This window comes from Mytilus californianus, unplaced genomic scaffold, assembly GCF_021869535.1.
Source record: "Mytilus californianus isolate M0D057914Y unplaced genomic scaffold, xbMytCali1.0.p SCAF_8, whole genome shotgun sequence".
NCBI lineage: Eukaryota > Metazoa > Mollusca > Bivalvia > Mytilida > Mytilidae > Mytilus > Mytilus californianus.
The window spans coordinates 100,562,149-100,586,627 of NW_026262734.1; the positions used below are offsets into that span (position 1 = coordinate 100,562,149).

Here is a 24,479-nt window from a genome sequence, read left to right on the forward strand (position 1 = left end):
CCAACCCAGTGCAAGATCATCCGCAAGATGTTGAAAGAAGTTAAATTCAGGAGTGAATCTTACATGATAAAGAGGCATGAATACTTATCATTAACTTATGTAGTTGTTGGAAAGTGACTTATTCAAAAGTTACAATTTATACACAGTTACAGTAATGAATTAAGGTTATACACTGTAAACCTGTAATACATTCCTTTTAATGAAATGGTCGGGAGAAATCCCTGTACAATCAGTATAGTCAATTATCCTTTCATGTCTTGTTAACTGCTGAACATTGTAGTTATTGCTAGTTTTTGTTTTTCCTACTTTCCATATTGATCATAGATGGAATATTTATTGAATTTGTTATCTATTACTATATATTATAGCCTTATAATGTTATATGTTATCACTGACATTGATAACCATGCAAATTTAATAATTGGATGTAGATAACTTATTTCACCTGCCAATTATCTCCCCTTTCCTCCAAAATATAAATTCTCAGAATTAATGTGAAAAAATCATAAAAACACATCTAAAAAACTATTAATGTGTATTTCAGTTTGTTGTAAAAGTTAACAAAATGTTACAAATTTGGAATGATTTTAGAAATGTCACCTTCTTTTTATTTGTTTCATTTGTTTTCAAATTTTTTATGCATCTATTACCCCTATCATTTCAATACAAATAAACATTACTCTTAGAGTTACCATTTGATTTTCCACCAGGCCCCATACTTTAAAGGTTTTAACAGTTAAAGTGATTTGTACTACTAATTTAACTTATAATTTCCCAGAGCCACCTTAAATTTATCTTGACCAACATGTTTTTACAAGTTCATTTCATCAACAACTCTTACCAACTGACAATTTTCACACCTACACTCTAATGAACAAAAACTACAACACAAACAACCTTCAGGACTACTACTTGATTTTTTGTATCCAAAAATTTCTAACAGACATTCTCGGTAACAGGCTTTATGCCTACAATAGCATATAATGTCATCTTGTATTCCTGGCAGGTTTTTTGCTAAGTCCATATTTGTAAAGTATAAAGTGGCAGTGGACATTTGACCTCTCCTTCCAGCTCTTCCAATTTCCTGAAGGTAATTTGTTACACTAGTTGGAGGTTTGCAATGTATTACCTGGGTAACTGAGGGAGGGTCAAAACCCATACCAACTACTGTTGTTGTGAAAACAAGCCTGAACCGAGGCTGAACACTCGTGAGATCAGTTATAATACACCTCATAACTTCAGGATCTTGATTCGAATACAGGCAACCAAAAACAGCATTATTTACTGTAATTTTGTTTACTCCACCAAAGATATGATAAGCATAACTCATAGCATGAGCAATGTATTCCATTGGCATAAACATTAAAGTAACAGGAAAATTATTTCCCTCAACAACTAACTGGTCAATTTGACTCTTGTATATGTTTTCTATTTTTTCATAACAGCTGCCTTTAATCTTTTCACATACTATGAGTTTTAAATTAGTCTTTTCAGGACTGACGGAAATGACTTTAAAATTGCTAATAAGCAACTGCTTTGATAAAGCATTTATATGTTTTCCTGTAAGTGTTCCACTTAAACATGCTATTGGGATGTTGTTGAAGAAAGATTTTAGAATTACTAATTCTGAAAAACTTTTTCTGAATTCTCTTCCCCTGAAAAATAAAAACATGTTAGTTTTATATAATGGGTAAAGTAAATAATAAAATAAAAACTACATATACTCATAACTTATGCTTTTTAAGATGTTGTTTTGTGATATATTTAGATAATACCAACAGTCTTATCTTAAGATCAATTCTGTGTCAGTGTAACACAAGTTATTTCACATTATATATTGTAAAAACAAAAGTATTTATACTGCAAATGACAGATACTATTTTGTACTAATGATTCCATTTTACTGAATGTGATGGTATTTAGATTGAATGTTATATTATTTTACTGAATGTGATGGTGTTTAGATTGAATGTTATATTATTTTACTGAATGTGATGGTGTTTAGATTGAATGTTATATTATTTTACTGAATGTGATGGTATTTAGATTGAATGTTATATTATTTTACTGAATGTGATGGTGTTTAGATTGAATGTTATATTATTTTACTGAATGTGATGGTGTTTAGATTGAATTTAATGGCTTCCCAACTAAATGTGATGCTATTAAGATTGAATGTAATACTTTTTTTGTAAATGTGATGGTATTTAGATTGAATTTGATGCTTTTTAAACTGAATGTGATGCTATTTAGATTGAATGTTATACTGTTTTAATGAATGTAATGCTATTTAGATTATATGATGCTTTTTAGACCACCGTTCCGAAGGAACTGTGATCTTTTGCCATCACTAGGCGTCTGTCTGGTGTAAACTATTTCAAACATCTTCTTCTCTGAAACTACAGAACCAATTCCAACCAAACTTAAGCTGAATGATCCTTAGGGTATCTAGAATAAAGTTTGTGTTTTATTTTCTGATTTGTCAAAAAACATGGCCGCCATGGCTAAAAATAGAACATAGAGGTAAAATGCAGTTTTTGGCTTATATCTCAAACAAGTATTTAGAGCAAATTGATGGTAAATAAAAATGTTCATTAGATCAAGTTCTGCCAGCCCTAAAATTTTCAGATGAATCTAACAACCCATTTTTGGGTTGCTGCCACTAAATTGGTAATTTTAATGAAATTTTGTAGTTTTTGGTTACTATCTCGAATATTATTAATGATAAAAATAAAATGTAAACAACAAAAATGTTCAGCAAAGTAAGATCTACAAATAAGTTTATATTACCAAAACGTCAATTGACCTCTTAAGGAGTTATTGCCCTTTAAATTTTTCACAAGTTGTTCATCTAGTTAAAGTTTGCTTGCTTTAAAACATCTTCTCCTTTGAAACTGCTCAATCAATTTCAGCCAAACTTGGGCTGAATGAGTTTCAAAGTATATAGTATAAATTTTGTATTTTATTTCCTTGTACGTCAAGAAACATAGCCACTATGGCTAAAATGGAACATAGGGGTAAAATGCATTATTTTGCTTTTGAAGAAAAAGACAGATACAAAGAAAATTTCAATGGAATTTTTAAGCCACTCATTAATATATATTGAAAAGCAAACATAATCATTGATGGAAAATTTAAGCAAAAAATTACAGGTGAGTGATTCATGCTCTTGAAATCATGTTGTTCAACTTAATGTGATGCCATTTAGATTAAATATAATACTATTTTTGTGAATGTGATGGTATTCAGATTGAACTTTTTTTTTAAACTGAATCTGATGGTATTTAGATTGAATTTAATGCTTTTTAAACTGAATGTGATGCTATTTAATTAAATGTAATACTGTTTTACTGAATGGTGGTATTTAATTTAGATTTAGTTTAATGCTTTTTTTAACCGAATGTGATGCTATTTAGATTGAATGAAATCTATTTTACTATACAGAATATGATGATATTTGGATAAAACGTAATGCTATTTTAACTGAATGTAATGTTCTTCTTATTAATTCTGATGCTATATTGATTAAGTGTGATGCTATTTTGATTGAATGTAATACAATGTTAATTGAATATGAAGTTATTTGAATTGAGTGTGATTATGTTTTGAATGAATATGCTATTTTGATTGAGTGAGTGTGATGCTATTTTGAATTAATGTAATGTTATTTTGATTGAATATAATGCTATTTTAATTGAAAGAAATGCTATTTGATTGAATGTTATACATTTTATTAAATATGATACTATTATAATTGAATGTACTGCTGTTTTAATAGAATGTGATGCTATTTTAATTTAATGTGATGCTTTTTAAATTGAATGTGATGCTATATTGATTGATTATGCTGCTATTTTGATGGAATGTAATACTATTATAACTCAATGTGTTGGGGTTTTTTTTGTTGAATGTGGTGCTGTTTTGATTTAAAGTGATGCTATTTTATTTGAGAGAGATGATATTTTAATTGAATGTGATACTATTTTGACTGACTATGCTTCTACATTGATGTAATGTGCTGCTTTATTGCTTGAATATGATGGTCTATGTACCAATAGGTATAATATAAAGAAGTTTACAATCTGGTTAATATTTTAAAATTATCTAAGAAACTATGTAAATAAATATTGCTCTCAATCATAGGTTATGGTATGCAAATATACTGATTATATGAATAAGAAAACAAGATTTTCTGTGATCCTACTTATTTGGATATGGTGCAAATATGAATATATTTGTTTTCTATCTGTGATGCTACCTATTTGGATATGGTTCAATTATGAATTGATAATATTGTACATGTATGAAATAGTAAATTAACAATAATTGTGTACTCAATTTGCCATGTAACTTGTATAATTTAAGGTATTGTACCTGTATATACTGTAAAAAATTAAATATCTGTTAAAAAAGTCTTCTACATACATGTATATATAAATGATAAAAATATGGTAATGGGATAACCTCTTGTTAACATCATTGAAAATTTCTATAACAAACCAAGTTAACCTTCAATACTTTAAAATTACAATAACTGAAACAGTTAAGATATCAAAGTGTGCTCCAACATTAATGATATTGTTTTCATTGTGCAAAGACAAGTTATAAAAGGCATAACTTAACCACTTTCTGTAATTATAAAAAAAAGTACACATTTTGACATTTCAAATTGAGTTATTTCCCTTAGCCCATAATGTTAGATTAATTAAGGATATCACAACTCGTGACTAATTCAGTCAATACCTTTATAATCCTGGATGCCCTATTGTGGAAGAGTCTGGATTTTCTTGATAACATGGAAGACCTGTGGTCATCTGACTGGTATATGATGATTCCAATATTTTTTTATGCCCACGCTGTAGCGGAGGGGGCATTTAGTTTACCCATGTCCGTCTGGACGTATGTACATACGTCCCAAAATTGGTTTCCGTTCTCTAACTTTAGTTTGCCTCAACCAAATATTATGAAACTTATACACAATGCTTATTACCACAAAACACAGATCAAGTTTGAATTTTGGTGGCGTCACTTTTACCGTTCTAGAGTTATGCTCCTTTACAAATGTAATAAAATGCTCCGCAGGGCGCAGCTTGATACGACCCCAGGGGTCGAACCCTGAACAGTTGGGGCAAGTATGGACACAACATTCAAGCTTGATACAGCTCTGAATTTGAATTGTGATTAAATATTTGACACAGCATAGGTTTCTGACACAGAATGAATGTGGTCTAAGAACTTAAAAATTTTAAATTGGACATTCACCTATTATGGTCCAATATCCAAAATCTAAATACATGGTTAGATTCAGCATATCAAAGAACCCCAAGAATTCAATTTTTGATGAAATCAAACAAAGTTTAATTTTGGACCCTTTTGACCTCAATGTGAACAAAGTTGATAACGGGGCCCAAAAATCAAAAATCTAAATACATGGTTAGATTCAGCATATCAAAGAACCCCATATATTCAATTTTTGTTGAAATCAAACAAAGTTTAATTTTGGACCCCGATTTGGACCAACTTGAAAACTGGGCCCATAATCAAAAATCTAAATACATGTTATGATTCAGCATATCAAAGAACCCTAAGAATTCAATTTTTGTTAAAATCAAACTAAGTTTAATTTTGGACCCTTTGGACCTTAATGTAGACCAATTTGAAAACGGAACCAAAAATTAAGAATCTAAATACACCGTTAGATTCAGCATATCAAAGAACCCCAATAATTCAATTTTTGATGAAATCAAACAAAGTTTAATTTTGGACCCTTTGGACCTCAATGTGGACCAATTTGAAAACGGGGCCAAAAAACACCATTGAAATTGGTCAAGAAATAAGCAAATTATACGAAGTATCTTTTTTTGCACAATACTGTGCAATTGAATATTTCTTGCTATTGCGCAATACTGTACAATTGACAATTTCTTGCTATTGCGCAATATTGTGCTATTGGATATTTCTTGCTATTGCGCAATACTGTGCAATTGAAGATTTCTTGCTATTGCGCAATACTGTGCAATTGAAGATTTCTTGCTATTGTGCAATACTGTGCAGTTGAAAATTTCTTGCTATTGCACAATACTTATTATATAATAATTTACACATCCTGTTTGGTGTGTATCTCCTACCATATCAGTATTATTTGCTTTTGAATATAAATCAGAAATAACCAACTTAAAATGGAAAATTTTAAAAGAAAAAAAAAGGAAACCCCCCCCACCAAATTTTTTGAATCCCCTTATGATTCATCACCCCCAAACTCAATCCCAGCCTTCCCTTTGTGGTATGGTACCTTGCAGTACAATTTCAGAGAGATCCATACGCTTGAATACAAGTTATTGTCTGGAAACTAGAAAAATGTGTTTTTTGGCCCCTTTTTGGCCCCAAATTCCTAAACTTTGGGGGCAATTACCCCCAAACTCAAACCCAGCTTTCCCTTTGTGATATGGAACCTTGTAGTACAATTTCAGAAAGATCCAAACACTTACACACAAGTTATTGTCATGAAACTAGAAAAATGCTTGTTTTTTGCCCCTTTTTTTGCCCCTAATTCCTAATATTTTGAGGCAATTACCCCCAAAATCAATCCCAGCATTCCCTGTGTGATATGGAACCTTGCAGTACAATTTCATAGAGATCCATTCACTTAAACTAAAGTTAGAGTGCGAAAACCAATGTGTCTTCGGAAGACGCCGGACGACGACGACGACGCCAACGTCATACCAATATAAAAAAATTTTGCGGTCGTATAAAAATTGCTGAATTTTTCGTTTCTGTTCTCTAAATTTAGTTTGCCTCAACCAAATATTATAAAACTTATACACAATGATTATTACCACAAAACGCAGATCAAGTTTGAAATTTGGTGGCGTCACTTCAACCGCTCTAGAGTTATGCCCCTTTACAAATGGAAAAATTGCTAAATTTTTCGTTTCCGCTCTCTAATTTTAGTTTGACTCAACCAAATGTTATGAAACTTGTACACAATGCTTATTACCAGAAAACACAGATCACGTATGAATTTTGGTGGCATCACTTTAACCATTTTTGAGTTATGCCCCTTTTTAAATGGAAAAATTGCAAAATTTTTATATTCTTCTAAATATTCTAAATATCAAGTAATTTTTTAAAAATTGGAGTTATCTTCCTTTGTCCATGGTTATAGTTGAATCAACTTCAATCAATGCTTTATACAATGCAATGTTTAATTTTGACTTCCACTGATAAAACACAGATCAAGTTGAATTTGGGTAGTGTCACTTTAACCATTATTGAGTTATGCCTCTTTATACAGTTATAAATCGAAAGATTGCAAAATTTTTGTTTTCCATTCTGTAACTTAAGTGACCCAACCAAACATTATGAAACCTATACACAATATTCATTACCACAAAACTAAGATCAAGTACAAATTTTTTGTTTCCGTCTTCTAACTTTAGTTTGCCTCAACCAAATGTTATGAAACTTATAGATAATGCTTATTACTACAAATTACAGATTAAGTACAAAATTTGGTGGCAACACTTTTACCATTCTTGAGTGAAGTCCCTTTATAAACATAAAAATTGCTGAATTTTTCGTTTCCGTTCTCTAACTTTAGTTTGTCTCAACCAAATGTTATAACACTTATACACAACTGTTCTAGAGTTATGCGTGTTTACAAATAGAAAAATTGCTGAATTTTTAGTTTCTGTTCTCTACTTAAGTTAGCCTCAACTAAATGTTATGAGACTTACACACAATGCTTATTACAACAAAACTCAGATCAAGTTCAAATTTGGGTAGTGTCACTTTTACCGTTCTTCTGTTATGTCCCTTTATAACTATATGATATGGAAGCGGGTGCATCATCTGTGTCCACATGTGGACACTATCCACATTTATTTCTTTTTAAAACAGATCATAAGTATGTTATTGAACAAACAAAAAATGATGCATGCATGGTCTTGTTTTTGGTTGTTGTAACATAGGGCTTAACTTGAAATTGCAATGAATGATACATGTATATGACAAATTCTGCTGTGTAAACATGCCAACGGTTAATCAGTAATAAATCAAAATGAAAAATGTAGTCAACTTGGAATTGAATGAAATTTTTTTGTGGAATTTACATAATTCTAATATGTGTGATTTTATGGCTCCTGCTAATCTGTAATCCAATACTGTGCATACAACTTCAAAATAACCAACAAAAACATTTTAACTGTCAATAACAATTGCAGAAATGATCAAGAATACAAAAGACTTGTAAAAAAAATGTAATATTCAACAAAGGAAACTATTGAATTACCAGTCATCAATTTTGTGACATTCATCTATAACAATTGCGCCAACTTTTCCCTCTAATGCTCGTAACAATTTAACACCATTTTCCGCAACCAGCAGTCCCTCAGGGTGTGTCAGAATGATACTGGCATTAAGTGATTCCTGTATGACTATATTATGTACATAGATAAGTAATTTGTTCAGTGTGAGAAGCAAGGGCTTGACCTCAAAGGGATTCGATCCCATGCATCACGCAACCCTTCAATGGACATCAATGCCATTATCCATTTGAAAATAAAGTTTTCATAAAAGATAAAGGCACCAATATGAGGAGAATCTTTTCACTTTTGTGTTTTTAATATTTCGTAAATAATATAGTAATAAATATGAAAGTTAATTATATTTTATTAAAACTTTCTTAGTTTCTCTGACAGTTGATTTGTCATTAATCATGTTAATGTTTCATTTCTGCATCAACAGAAAAAGATAAACCTCAATTTTAATTAAGAGGTCTTTCCCATACTGAACTCATTACAGAACTTAATCTTAACAAATTATTAAAGTTGTTTAAACATTCACATTCAGAACCGTAATTAACGTAAACATTCTAAAATACTTCTTGTTATTCAGAAACAGATATTGTTTTGATACAGATACAATTGTTATTGAATTAATTTGAAAAAAGTAGATTGCCTTCTACATGTAATTGTTTTAAATCTATGCTACATTATGTATGTTGTTTGGTTGCTATTATATATTGATAATACCATGAATACATACCATTTTCACTGCTATCTTTGTTGTTTTCACTGCTATCTTTGTTGTTTTCAATAACCTGACACTTCTGGCTTAGCTGAACAGCTTTCACATTAATCTTTTTCAATTTTTCATATTGTTCTTCCATAATTGAATTTAGAGGCGACACCACCAATACCTTATTTTTCAATCTTCCAAGGTTTTCAAATATTTCTTAAAAAAAAATACAAGATAAACATTCAAAAATATAAAACTGCAATGCATGTCTCTTTACATAACAATAACTTTTAAAATAAAATGGTCCGCTGGGGCGCAGCTTGATACGACCGCAGAGGTCGAACCCTGAACACTTGGGGTAAGTATGGACACAACATTCAAGCTTGATACAGCACTGAATTTGGATTGTAATTAAATATTTGACACAGCATAGGTTTCTCACACAGAATGAAAGTGGTCTAAGAAATTAAAAAAATTTTAATTTACCTATTCAAACCATATCATTATTATTTGCTTTTATATATAAATCAGAAATAACCAATTTAAAATGGAAAATTTTAAAGAAAAAAAAATCCCCCCCCCCCCCCCCCAATTTTTTGAACCCCCTTATGATTCATCACCCCCAAACTCAATCCAGCTTTCCCTTTGTGGTATGGTACCTTGCAGTACAATTTCAGAGAGATCTGTACACTTGAACACAAGTTATTGTCTGGAAACTAGAAAAATGCTTGTTTTTGGCCCCAAATTCCTCAGCATTTAGGGCAATTACCCCCAAACTCAAACCCAGCTTTCCCTTTGTGATATGGAACCTTGCAGTACAATTTCATAAAGATCCATACACTTACACACAAGTTATTGTCCTGAAACTAGAAAAATGCTTGTTTTTTGCCCTTTTATGGCCCCTAATTACTAAAATTTTGAGGGAATTACCCCCAAAATCAATCCCAGCCTTCCCTTTGTGGTATGGTACCTTGCAGTACAATTTCAGAGAGATCCATACATTTGAACACAAGTTATAGTCTGGAAACTAGAAAAATGCTTATTTTTGGCCCCTTTTTCCGAAACTTTTTGGGCAATTACCCCCAAACTCAATTCCAGCTTTTCCTTTGTGATATGGAACCTAGTAGTACAATTTCAAAAAGATCCATACACTGTCACACAAGTTATTGTCATGAAACTAGAAAAATGCTTGTTTTTTGCCCCTTTTTTGCCCCTAATTCCTAAAATTTGGAGGCAATTACCTCCAAAACCAATCCCAGCATTCCCTTTGTGATATGGAACCTTGTGATACAATGTCAGAGAGATCCATACACTTACACACAAGTTATTGTCATGAAACTAGAAAAATGCTTGTATTTTGCCCCTTTTTGGCCCCTAATTCCTAAAATTTGGAGGCAATTACCCCCAAAATCAATCCCAGCATTCCCTTTGTGATATGGAACCTTGTGATACAATGTCAGAGAGATCCATACACTTACACACAAGTTATTGTCATGAAACTAGAAACATGCTTGTTTTTTGCCCCTTTTTGACCCCTAATTCCTAAAATTTGGAGGCAATTACCTCCAAAATCAATCCCAGCATTACCTTTGTGATATGGAACCTTGTGGTACAATGTCAGAGAGATCCATACACTTACACACAAGTTATGTCTGGAAGTTACAAAAATGCTTATTTTTTGCCCCTTTTTGGCCCCTAATTCCTTAACTGTGGGTACCATAACCCCCAAAATCAATCCCAACCTTCCTTTTGTGGTATTGAACCTTATGGTAAAATTTCATTGAGATCCATGCACTTAAACTAAAGTTAGAGGGCGAAAACTAATGTGTCTTCGGACGACGACGCCAACGTCATACCAATATACGACCACAAAAATTTTTTTGCTGTCGTATAAAAAGTTATCGTCTAAAATTACTCCATGAAATATCAGTTTCATTTCTAATGTTTAATATCAATGAAAAAGTGTGCTTATAGCTTTTTATTTCTTTGGTTATCTTCCAAAAAAAGGCACCAACTGTTCATTTTTTCACTGGGCAAGGACAAAATTTGCTGGGGTATAGTAGCCCAGAGCCCTTATCAAATATGTCTGACAGCTGTGATACAATATTTGTTCACATTTTTGCTTTATCATATAACTGACCCAACAAAAACATTTGCTTAGCTTCCAGAAGTCCAGATAATTACTTGGTCTCATGTAAGAGAGGTGGGATAAAGAGCTAAAATACGAAAGAGATAACCAAACTCGCAAGTTGAAAATGAACTGAAAAACACCATGGCTAAAAACATGAAATGCCAAAGAGACAAACAACAGTATGTAAAACACAAGATAGAAAACTACACAGAACACCACCGCAACAAAAAACTGGTGATGATTTAAGTGCTCAGGAAAGGTTAGCAAATCCTGATCCACATGTCTCATCCCTTGTGTTGCTCTGACATGTACATTTAAGTACAAACCTGGTGAGTTTTGTATGTCACATTCGAGGATATGAGGACTGACTATGATTACACCTATTGGAAAATTTCTGTCGTCATATGTGAAATAGATATTTCTAAGTCAATCAGTTGTTGATGCATTGCCTAAAACTTTCGATAGGGATGATTTAAACTTCAACATTTGCAAATCTTGGGTTTTACATGTAAGGTTCCTTGCCATTTTGTAGGCATCAATTTCTATCAAGGAAATCGTAATAGGAAATGGAAGCTTTTGAATTGGATATGTATCCAAATATGGACACAATTCAGAGGTGGATCCAGGGGGTGGTCACCCGGTGCCAGTGACCACCCCCTGGGTTTGCGAAAAATGATGCACCATGTACCAAAAAATGGTGCACATTGAACATTTTGAAAAATAAATTCTTCGTTTAATCATTTTGTCTATTGAACACCCCTTAATGGGTAATAGGGAATATTTACAAAAATGGGTAAGAACGTAGATTTCTTGGCTTTTAAAAGTAAATTAAGATATGGATTAAATTAAAAACAATAAACTGCTTCGCTGAGCGCAGCTTGATACGCCCGCAAAGGTCCAACACTGAACAGTTGGGGCAAAAATGGACACAATATTCAAGCTTGATACAGGTCTGAATTTGGATTGTATTAAATATTTGACATATTATAGGTTTCTGAATAAATGTAGTCAGAGAACTTGAAATTGGTTATATGAATTGAATTTATATTCAATTGAAGATTTCTTGCTGTTGTGCAATACACTGTGCTGTTGAGCAATACTTAGTAAATCTGTTGTCAGACTATGAACAAATAAAGTTGAATTAATTCTCAGTCATATTAGAAATTTATGAAAATGTAAAGGGAGCTTACATCAATAGATATAAAAATTCACCAAAGTTTCATGAGAATTGCTGACAGCATTTTTTAGTTATTCAACTTATTGTCCGAAAAATGAAAATTTCCACTTTTTTAATGAATAAAACCCCATAACTCAGAAATGAAAATGTAAAATTTATAAAATTCTAAACGGAGCTTACATCAATAGATATAAACAATTCACCAAAGTTTCATACGAACTGCTGAAAGCATTTTTTATTTTTTTGTCCGAAAACTGGAAAATCCCCCTTTTTTTATTAATAAAACCCTGTAACTTGGAAACGTAAAATCTAAAATATATAAAAATCAAAAGGGAGCTCATGTCAATATAGAAACAATCCACCACAATTTCTTGCAAGTTGGTGAAAGCATTCTTGAGTTATTGTCCAAAAACTGGAAAATTCCCCTTTTTTTAATGAATAAAACCCCATAACTCTGAAACGTAAAATCTAAAATTTATAAAAAGCGAAAGGGAGATCATGTCAATAGATATAAACAATTCACCAAAGTTTTATGCAAATTGGTTAAAGCACTTTTGAGTTAATGTCCGACATGTTGACGACGGACAGCGGTATACCATATGTCCTGTAAACGGGCGTATAAAAAAAAGTGGTCCGGTAGACGTGCTCTGTACAGATAGTGATAATCAAGATAAAAAATAAAACATAATTAGGAATGGAGATAAATTCAGAGGGGATTAGAAAATATACATGTTTGAAAACTTAAAATCTAAAACCATCTTATTAAACATATGTATTCTAGATACGCAAGAGCGATTAAGTACATAAAATACTAAAAGTTCATTGTCTATCACATCCTCTCCTCGAATTCACATAATTCCATTTGTTTTTCACTTGATTTCTAAATTCTTTAGAAGCTGAATACGACAGATATGTATTTTATAACAAAAGTCTCTCGTCAAGGACTTACTTACCTTAAGGCGAAAAACATGTACCTTGACATGTATGTTTATACAATGAAAATGTAATCAATGATCGCTACGATGACGGAATGTAGGATTGCTATATCTCCCCTTTTGCGACAAAAGTCGCAGGCTCGACAAAAACGAAGATAGTCTTCAATCTTAGATGTTTTTAGCAGGTAATTCATACTTTTATTTACATAAAGTTTATCTAACTTTTTAAAGTTTGTATAATAACTTTTCTCGACCAATAACGTTTTTTCACTGTGATGCCAAAACTCAAATATAATTTTAAAGTTTTTTAAGTCACATAAATATATATTCTATATTGAATACCCCCGTTCTATCATCTGTTTCTCTAAAAGTTCCGATCATTCCAATTTTTTAGTAACTTATACCCTCTTTCCTTCAGGAAACGCCACAAATCAGCCCCCTCTGAAGTACAAACGACTTGTAATGGACCTAGCATTGATACAAATAAAAGTGATCAGATTAAAGAAACAACCCCTGAAGTTACATACATTTTTTGTACATGTACAAAAGTATCAGTACAAACGTGCAACAATGGGCCAGGATCGAATAAATGGACTTGCACTGATGCACGTGCCTTACAATTTAGATTTAGAATTTGATGTGATCGTTGACATGTTTGTACGCAGGCATCCAAGAACAATGAAATTAGAATAAATTTTATAAATCATGTGTAACTTGTGTATTCTATAGTTGTATCTATTTTCATGATATCAATAAAAAAAAAATGAATTTTAATTTAAATTTTCATAAGGTGACTTCCCCCTGACAAATTCCTGGATCCACCCCTGCAATTAATCAGTATCTAACATATCTAAAAGATAAATTAACAGGTTGGGAAGAATGTAATGACTATATATATCTCTCTTACATGTAGTACATTTCAAGTGATAAAATTTTTATTGTTGTAAAAACCTCTTTTTAGTACAAAAGGGCACGTATTTGTATTATTTTAAGAAACTTTCCCCAAAGAACTACATTGTATATATCTATATCATGTATATTGCAATAAATAGTCAAAACATGTCCAAGAATTTTGTAATATTCCTGGACTTAAATATTCTTTATTTTTTAAAAAATATGTGCACCTCTCGAGCTAAAGTCTTTTAGAAAAGTTGGTCCAAATATAAATTATAATGAAGTTTTCCCCTTTAAAGTAAAAAAAAAAATTTTTTTTTTTCTTTTCTACCAACACTCAACAGTAAAATGACCCCTTGTCTGAGGGACAGTATATATCTATATGTCAATATATATGTTCTTGGGGACAGTCAGTGAGTCACTCATTTAAGATTTAACCTCAAAATAAAATTTAAGGGATTCCAACAGTTATCGAAAAGTGGTGGTCCGAAGGATTTGACCATCAAAATTTGGAAAGGACCAACACAGTTTTGGTAATTTGGTATTGGTATTTAAATTTTGTAATAGAAATAGTAGCGAGGACCACTTCCAGCAGTTTTTCTTCAAGCACCACAACTTGCACAAGGGGAAAAAAGATTTCAAGAACTGTGGATTTCTTCATTTGCGGGTTGTTCGCGACCTGATTAAAGGACTCAACAATTATTAAAAGAGCCGTCTAAACAGAGTATTTGGTGAAGCCGGCAAAAAAGCCACTGCCACTAAAAAAAAATATTTCAACACGAATCAGAAGTCTTTCACTTTGTTGAAATTACTTACTGGGCAACACATGGAATATAATACTCTTGCCAAACCCAACAGGCAAATTGACTATAATATTATTTCCCTCTATAATATTTTCTATCGAAGAAATTTGTTCAAGTTTCAGTGTCAACTGTGGATACAGCTGACTCTGAACTTTCCGGATCGTCTCTTCCATGTTGGATTTGAGAGGGATAAATAAGTATTCGTACACCAAAATATATTTCCAGTTTAAAATATCATTTTATTAAAATTACTGGTAGCTTACATTGTAGTCTTTAAAATCTATATTCAATCGATTATATAGTATCGAATTCCATACAAATAAAAATAAATTGAACACTTTTATTTTTTTTTCAAGAATGTTGAAAAAATCCTACGCTAACGTAGGGTGTTGGTTGCAGTGGTTAAAGTCAACGTAGCGTCAGTAAGGAGGACGTAACCGCTGTTTCGGAGTTTGACCAATATAACGACCGGGACGAACTTAACGTTACCTTGAACTTGTTTACATCGCTCTTCAAAATCGGAGGTATTTCTAAACAGAACGCCGTCTGTTGGCGAACTTTTGAATGATGGCGTCCCTGGAGACGCTCCTTCACAGGATGAACTCTGAGATGTCATTTCAATATCATAATTTAAAAGACAAACAGGAACAAGCAATAAATTTGTGTACATCCAGAGATGTCCTTGCAGTTTTGCCCACTGGATACGGCAAAACTGTAATTATTCAGGTTTAATAATAGTAAAATATTAATGTAGGACAGAAAGTCACAGGACAAAAAGTCACAGACAAAAAGTCACAATTCAGTGAATCCATGACAACTCGCCCCACTGGCAAATCGCCCCACACCAAATCGCCCCACTTTTTCACCAACTCGCCCCACTTATGAAAAAGGGTAAAATCCCGTTAAATATAGGTCTGCCAAATCGCCCCACTTATAAAAAAAATAGAAAAATCCCGATGAATTCAGTCATGCCAACTCGCCCCATTTATAAAAAATTTGTAAGGGTTCCGCGGAACCCAGTGTCTCGCCTACTTTTGCTGTTAGTCGCAGGCTCAACAAAAATGGGGAAAATATTATTAAAAATTTTCCTCTAGATAATATCTTCTGATAGTAAGAAGTTCTGTTCAAGTTTGGTAAAAATCCAAGAAGGTTTATGAATCTAATAAATGTTTTAAAAACTTTAACTTCAGACTGTACGTAATGTGAACTGGAATAAAACTAAGTCCATTTATAAGTAATATACGGAAAAACAGGAAATAAATTTTTACAAAATTTCCTTCTAGATACTAGCTTTTGATCATAAACAAGCTTCTGTCCAAGTTTTGTACAAATCCAGGATAGTTTAAGAAAGTTATTAAAATTTTGAAAGCTTTAACCACAGAGTGAATGTTATGTTAACTGGCAGAAAAACTAAGTCCATTTATAAGTAAAATACGGATAAACAGGATTTTTTTTAACAAAATTTACTTTTGAATACTATCTTATGATCACAAACAAGCTTCTGTCCAAGTGTGGTTGAAACGCAGGATAGTTTAAGAAAGTTATTAAAATTTCAAAAACTTTAACCACAGAGTGAATATTTGTGGACGCCGGACGACAACAACGACGACGCCGCCGACGGAATGTAGGATATGTCTCGCTTTTGCAAATAACTAAGGATGCAAGAATAAAGTTATTCTAAAAAAATACGTAAATTACATATTAATAAATAATGTATCTACAATTCTATTTTAAGAAGTGATACATCATTTATTTTCAATCATAATCATATATTAAATTTCGATTTTATTTTTCTGTGAACTTCAAGATAAGTTTTCATAAGTTGGGCGAGTTGGCAAACCTTTATTATATATTCAACGGGATTTTACCCATCTTCATAAGAGGGGCGAGTTGGCAGGAGTAAATTGAAATGGATTTAACCCTTTTTAATAAGTGGGGCGAGTTGGTAAACCTGTGTGGGGTGATTTTTTTAAAATTGGGGCGAGTTTGTGAAAAAGTGGGGCGATTTGGTGTGGGGCGATTTGCCAGTGGGGCGAGTTGTCTTGCTTCCAATTCAGTTTTGAGATTATTTTTCTTTAAACAAGAAAACACTAATTTAAAAAATAAAATTTTTGTTTTTTCTTGAACTATTATATATGAAGCAACTTTGTAATTAAAATTTATTCAATAAATATCAATAATGATCAAATAATTGTTATGAAAACAAAATGTCAAAGTGGCTTGGTACTTAAATGGCTTCATTGTGCCAAGAAATATATCCTTTGCATGATTAAAATTTAATAAATTTTCATTTATCAAGGCTAATGAACAATTTCCTAAACTTAAACATGAATATGTATGTAATAAAAAGAAAATATTTCAAGATCTTTCTCTGCTATATTCAAACAATTGTCAACAAATTATTTGTGACTTATTGTCCTATCAAATTTGTGACTTTATGTCTTGTGACTTTTTGTCCTGTGACTTTCTGTCCGTTTACCGTAAAATATATGCCGAGAGAAACTGCATATCATCATCTGAATGTTGAAAAAAGTGCCCATCAACAATCTAAAACATATTCTAGCTTCAAATAATTGCGTCCATCAACACACGTATTGAACTGTAACTATATTGAACCATATTTACAATGTTTACCTTATTCGGTCAATTATATACATGTATCTTGTAGTTCATTTTAAATTCAATGTAAGGCTTCCAATTACTGAATGGCACTGGCTACGGTTACATGGAAATGTAACAATAATAAAAAAAATCTGTTACATTGGAGACTAATTGCCGGAATGCAGGGGTTGGGTAAGGATCCGATAAATTACGAATGTAACAATAAAATTTGTGTCAACAGTTACATTGTGTTAATTATGTTAATGTTAATCGTAATTAATCGGTTCCTTACCCAGCCCTGTATTCCGGTAATTAGTCTTCAATGTAACAATAATTTTTTTTATTATTGTTACATTTCAATGTAACCGTAGCCAGTGCCTTACTGAATTAGGTAAAGTGCCATTTATATATTTTCTTTGTGTGTTTCTTGCTCCATGTTGAAAAAGAAAAGACTTATCATACAGCCTTCTTTTTTACAATTAATTTTGTTGAACTAGTAAACTCAGTAAAATGGAACTTCTTTAAGTTTGTATTTAACATCAACAGGCTGCATATATATATACATTTGTACTTCCTAATATTAGATAAATGTATCATTTTTCTGAATCAGAAACATCTAGGCATGTATCATGCGAAAAAAATCATGCACTGTAATATGGTATGAGTACCAATGAGACAGCCCTCCATCCAAGACATGATATCATATAGTTAAAGTAAGACAGTATACTCCTGGTCACAGTACAGCCTTCACAGAGGCATGCACTAAACAACAAGTTTGTAGTAGATATCGATGGAACATACAAATACAACCATTTTCACCATTCAACATATGTATATTTTTTTTTTAAAGTTTAAAGAATTTTAAAATAAAACAGCTGTCTTGTTATTTTCAAGATTTAATATTCACAGCATGTATATGTTCATTTTGTCCTCAGGCTCTCCCTTATATTGAAGAAGACAGCAAATGCTGTCTTGTGATTAATGGCTTAAATGCCATCATAGAAGAACAGGAAAAAAGATTTGGGGATAGATGTGTTCACATTACTGATGAAGTTGTGAAGTTGCTTGAAAAGGAAGACAGTCCAGACTTAATGCATATACCCAAAGCTCAGGTATCATGGAAGCCATTACAAACAAAATAAGTCATAGGAAACAAAACATTTAGTAACAAAAAATTTATTCAGTATTATTCTTGTTACTTCATTTTTTTGTACTTTGTTTCTTATACAATCAAGATACATATTAAATCGATTTTACTGTTCTACAAATTAGCTATATAATCAAATTAGGATTCACAACAATATCATTGAAAGTTATGAAATTCATACAAGACATATATATCTGATTAAATCATGTATATAATTTAAATTAGATACAAATGTGAAAGGTTTAACAGTTGATAATGCAAAAATTTAAATATTATAAAAGTTTGATCACACTTCTTATACAATAAGAAATTATATATTTCTCTTAAATACCTGATCTGATAATAATTTCTGGTCTTCTATTCAAAACATTTAAACAAGTTAAAACCATTCATAAATTGATTAATTGGACGCCCAGCGGTCATTGTATAAAGAAACAAAAAATTTTTAATTAAAAAAACCCACACACAATGCAAAAATAAAAATCTTCACAATTTAATGGGGCACTAGCTACGAGATATATAAAAAATATAAGATATGATTGTTTTTGTTCAATCATTAATGAAAGTGTAAAAGTGAAATAATATATCGCTTTTAGCAGCCAGTATAGTTCAATTTTGTCAAAATAAGCTAAGAAACATTGATGATGAATTATTCACTTGCAAATGAATAATTTGACCTCATTGATTCCGTATTCATGTGAACTTCAATTTAACCCCTTAGCTAGAGATTGATACCGCATGCATTGTGTGTGTTCAATTATTTAAAGGAAGAATGTCAACACTGAAAGTGAAACAAAGGTTAATCATTTGTTTGACTGATTCGATCCACAAAAAATCATTCTTATATAGGTAAAAACGATGATCAACATATATTTTTAATCTATAATATGAATTTAAACAGACCTAGAAAAATCCAAATGTACGAGTCTGATATCTATTTACATCTATATTTATGTTTATATCCCTTATATGGCAGTCGGAGGTCAACTCGACAGTTAATTAGATGGCGTCTACACTAAAATACACACGAAACGAAGCTACATATTATCAAGCTCATGTCCGGTATATTGTTTATTGTAGACTTTTTATACTATGGATAAATGTTTTACATTGTAATAAATCAAATATGAGAATTTGAGTCAATCGGTGAACATGAATTTGACAGCTACTGCCCCTTTAAATAATTATGAAATTTTCTTCTTAATATTTCAGGATACTATTTCAAGGTTGAAAAATGTTGATCTTAGTATACGATTCATTCTGTCCCATCCTGAACACATTTTACAGCCAAAAGTAAAAAAATTGTTGATGACAGAAGAGTGGTCTAATCATGTATGTTCCTTATTTTGAAATCTTGATATATCATTAATTCACAGAATGGTGAACTTTTTTTCTAAAGTGTCGAATGTGCAGTCAACTATTTTTAAAAATCTAACTACACCTCTAAGAAAAAAAATCTTTGTTTTTAACCATAACTTGCAATTGATTTATTTGGATAATTAATAATGATGCAGACGCTTGTCTATTTGAGAGTTAATGTCTTTGTATAATTACAGACTTTCACCTAACACTATTTCAAACATTTACAGATTACTCATGTTGTAATTGACGAGGCCCACTTAGTATTGGCATGGGTAAAGCAGGAATTTAGACCTGCATATATGAAAATAGGTTTGATTAAGACTTTTCTAAAAAAAGACACAAAAATACTTGCGCTAACTGCTACTGCCAATCTATCAGCACAGAAAAAAAATAACATCAGCATTACAAATGGTAAACCCAGCCGTGATTACTGAATCACCTAATAGGTAATCAACACTGTTCATTTTTTCTGTCAATTTTTTTTTAATGAATATGCATGTCAATGAACAGGAATGAAAAGTTTATTCCACACAGGTTTTATCAGAGAACAGTCTATGCTCTAAAACAATATTATAATTTAATTGAATTTCTTGGAATGTGGGTTCGATTCCCACCCAGGGCTGTTACTGAATAAATATCTGTATGTTATCTTTTTTTTTGTATTTTTCTGAATTTTATAAATTGGTTTATTAATTATTCTTTCTTATTTTAGAGTTTAGTCAATTTTTGTTAAATTTTTTAAAAGTTTAATACTTTGATCTTTATGAAATGTTTAATCTGTTTTATTCCTCTTTATGTAGTTTCATTTCAAAGTAAGATAATAGAAAAATGAATTATATATATTTAAAACAAAATATAATCATTAAAAACTACAATTCAAGTTCCTTTCAAAATAAAATACAGATATCTATTTTATTTGCTGGTGCAAACGGGGGAGATTGCTCTGTGCCTCCACCAAGAAATTTATATTATACTATAATATTCATGATTATACATTGAATTATATTCATATTATATTATATTAATTTTTATATCTTTGGTAGACCAAATGTTTTCCTAGAAGTCCTGAAAAGGCCACCCTCAACTGGAGGAGTTAATTGTACGGAAGATGCAATGTTCAAAACTGTGGACCCTTATTTACATGAATTAAAAGTACAGGGAATAAATTTTCCAAAAACAATAATGTATGTCCCTCTCAAGTGGTGTGGAGTCCTACACCACAGGGCAACAACATTTGAAGAAGAGGTGGAGGAAGAAGAGATGAAACCATATGTATCACAATATCATGCTCCACAATCAAAAGATGTTAGTTGAAAAAAAAGATCTGCTTAAATTTATTTAATTTCATGAAATATAGTAGCATAGAAGTAACATTATTTGTATTATCCTTCCTTATAAATGAGAAAATGCGGTATGAGTGTGAATCGAGTAGGTAAAATACAGTTTTTGGCTACAATCTCAATAAAATGCTTCGCTGAGCGCAGCCTAATACGACCGCAGAGATCGCACCCTGAACAGTTGAGGCAAATTTGGACACAATCTTCAAGCTTGATACTGTCTGAATTTGGATTGTGATCAATTTTTTGACATAATATAGGTTTCTGACACAAAATAAATGTGGTCAAAGATCTTATAAATCCATTGTGCAAAACTGTGCAATTGAAGATTTCTTCTTGAAACTTTTCAAAAATTTGAAATTTTAACAATAACCCCAAAACTCAATCCCAGCATTCCTTTGTAGTATGGAACCTTGTAGTACAATGTCAGAGAGATCCATACACTTACACACAAGTTATTGTCTGGAACTAGAAAAATGCTTGTTTTGGCCCTTTTTTTGCCCCTTTCCTACATGTTTGGGACAATTAACCCCCAAACTCAATCCTAGCCTTCCCTTTGTTATATGGAACCTTGTGGTACAATGTCAGCGAGATCCATACACTTACACACAAGTTATTGTCTGGAAACTAGAAAAATGCTTGTTTTTTGCCCCTTTTTGGCCCTTAATTCCTAAACTGTTGGCCACATAACCTCTAAAATGAATCCTGACCTTCTACTTGTGGTATTAAACATTGTGGTACAATTTCAAGGCAATCGAAATACTTATACACAAGTTATTATCCTGACACTAGAAAAATGCTTGTTTTGGGCCCCTTTTTGGACCCCTTATTCCTAAACGGTTGGGACCATCATCCCCGTGACAGCGTATGGCTATTTGCTAATACCTGGAACGTAGTACCGGGAACCAGGATAATAAACAATACAACGTCAGCCAATCAGAAGACGCGTTACATCCAAAATTAAATTATATAAGAATAACGCCAGTTAAACATCACTGTAAAAGAAGCATACATAATTTTACATCGGTTGCTGTCTGTCGAAATCAAAGAAATTTAGCACCGTATTATATAGTACATTATACTCAATCTTCCTTTAATGCTTTGTACAGGCTTACATAATTTGGGCACAAAAAAAAAATCATATTTTGTAGTATTTCTTCAAACTGTCAATTATAGCGAACTGTACGAAAAGGAAGTTAAAAAATAAGGCCGCTAGACGTCAGAGCAATCTGGGAATATCAAACACTATGCCTAGTTATTTTTGTACTATTGATGACCGTACTGCCTACAACAACAACAAAAAATCCACACTGTATATTTGGCTTTACAAGACTCCAACAAGAGAAATATTTAACACACACATGTATTTATGTAGAGTAACATGTCTTTCAGAGTGCTAATCTGTAACCATCACATTAAGGTCCGTCTTGTGAAAGAGTATTCATCTCATATAGAAAAAAATTTTGTGCTGATATTCATGTAATATTTGCCACTGAAAGTTTTGCAAAAATCAAGAAAAAAACGAAAACAAAAACAAAACAAAAACTAGTAGTTCAGATGTAGGTTCGTGTTCAGATCACTCAATGTGATCACTTGCATGTCAACAAACAGTGATATAGGGAGATTGTCAGATTCCGATCATGACTGTAAAGGACAGAGTACAAAGGTAGCTGATTTACTCTTGATACCTTGGTTCTTTAAAAAAAAATGGCCAACATGATATAACAGAGTGCTGAAAGTGGCACACACAATCAATCAGTTATTTTCAAATTACCTATCATTAATCAGTTTTGGCAAAAAAAAATTATATAGGCTATACCATACTGAAACATAAATGTGATAAAAGAATATACAATTCAAGAAAGAGAGGTGCACCAACAGAAAATAGAAACTGCAATCTTTCTTTTAATTTCATCGGATCTCAGATCTCAAAATTTTAACTCTTACCAGAATTTATTCTATCTTACAGTATAACTCGAAAGTTTCTAAGGGGAACTCGAGCTTTAACTAGAACTCTTACTCGAATTAACATTCGAACTAAAAATAAAACTGGAACTTTAACTCTAAATTTAGCTGGAACTCGAATTCTTATTCTACATCAAAGGTTATCCACACTCTCATTTGTCATCTGATAAAAAAATTCGTAAGGGTTCCACGGAACCCAGTGTCTCGCCTACTTTTGCTGTTAATCACAGGCTCAACAAAAATGAGGAAAAAAATCAATAAAAATATTCCTCTCGATACTATCTTTTGATTGTAAGAAGCTTCTGTCCAAGTTTGGTATAAATCTAGGATAGTTTATGGATCTAATAAATGTTTTAAAAACTTTAACTGCATACTGTATGTAATGTTAACTGGAAGAAAAACTAAGTCCATTTATAAGTAAAATACGGATAAACAGGTACAAATTTTGACAAAATTTCCTTCGAGATACAAGCTTTTGATCATAAACAAGCTTCTGTCCAAGTTTGGTACATATCCAGGATAGTTTAAGAAAGTTATTGAAATCTTAAAAACTTTAACCACAGAGTGAATGTATTGTTTCCTGGCAGAAAAACCAAGTCAATTTATAAGTAAAATACGTAAAAATAGATTTTTTTTTACAAAATTTACTTCTGGATACTATCTTATGATCATAAACAAGCTTCTGACCAAGATTGGTACAAATCCAGGATAGTTTAAGAAAGTTATTAAAAATTTTAAAAACTCTTAACCACAGAGTAAATGTATTGTTTCCTGGCAGAAAAACTAAGTCCATTTATAAGTCAAATATGGAAAAACAGGAATTTTATTTTTACAAAATTTACTTCTGGATACTATCTTATGATCATAAACAAGCTTCTGTCCAAGTTTGGTAGAAATCCAGGATAGTTTAAGAAAGTTATTAAAACTTCAAAAACTTTAACCACAGAGTGAATATTTGTGGACGCCGCCGCCGCCGCCGCCGCCGCCGCCGCCGACGACGACGACACCGACGACGGAATGTAGGATCGCTATGTCTCGCCTTTTCGACTAAAGTCGAAGGCTCGACAAAAAACTAGAGTTAGATAAAATATATCGACATGTCCACAGAA

General features: G+C 31.8%; 1 protein-coding gene across 1 annotated transcript in view; it reads right to left on the reverse strand.

Annotated features, from left to right (window-relative positions):
- Positions 1–9,630: 9,630 nt before the first annotated feature.
- Positions 9,631–24,479, reverse strand: part of LOC127710750 (glycosyltransferase 1 domain-containing protein 1-like) — an 801,321-nt gene continuing 786,472 nt past the window's right edge. The window contains exon 14 of the transcript XR_007986312.1: positions 9,631–10,259. The gene's annotated coding sequence lies outside the window, so the exon portion shown is untranslated. The remainder of the gene's footprint in view (positions 10,260–24,479) is intronic.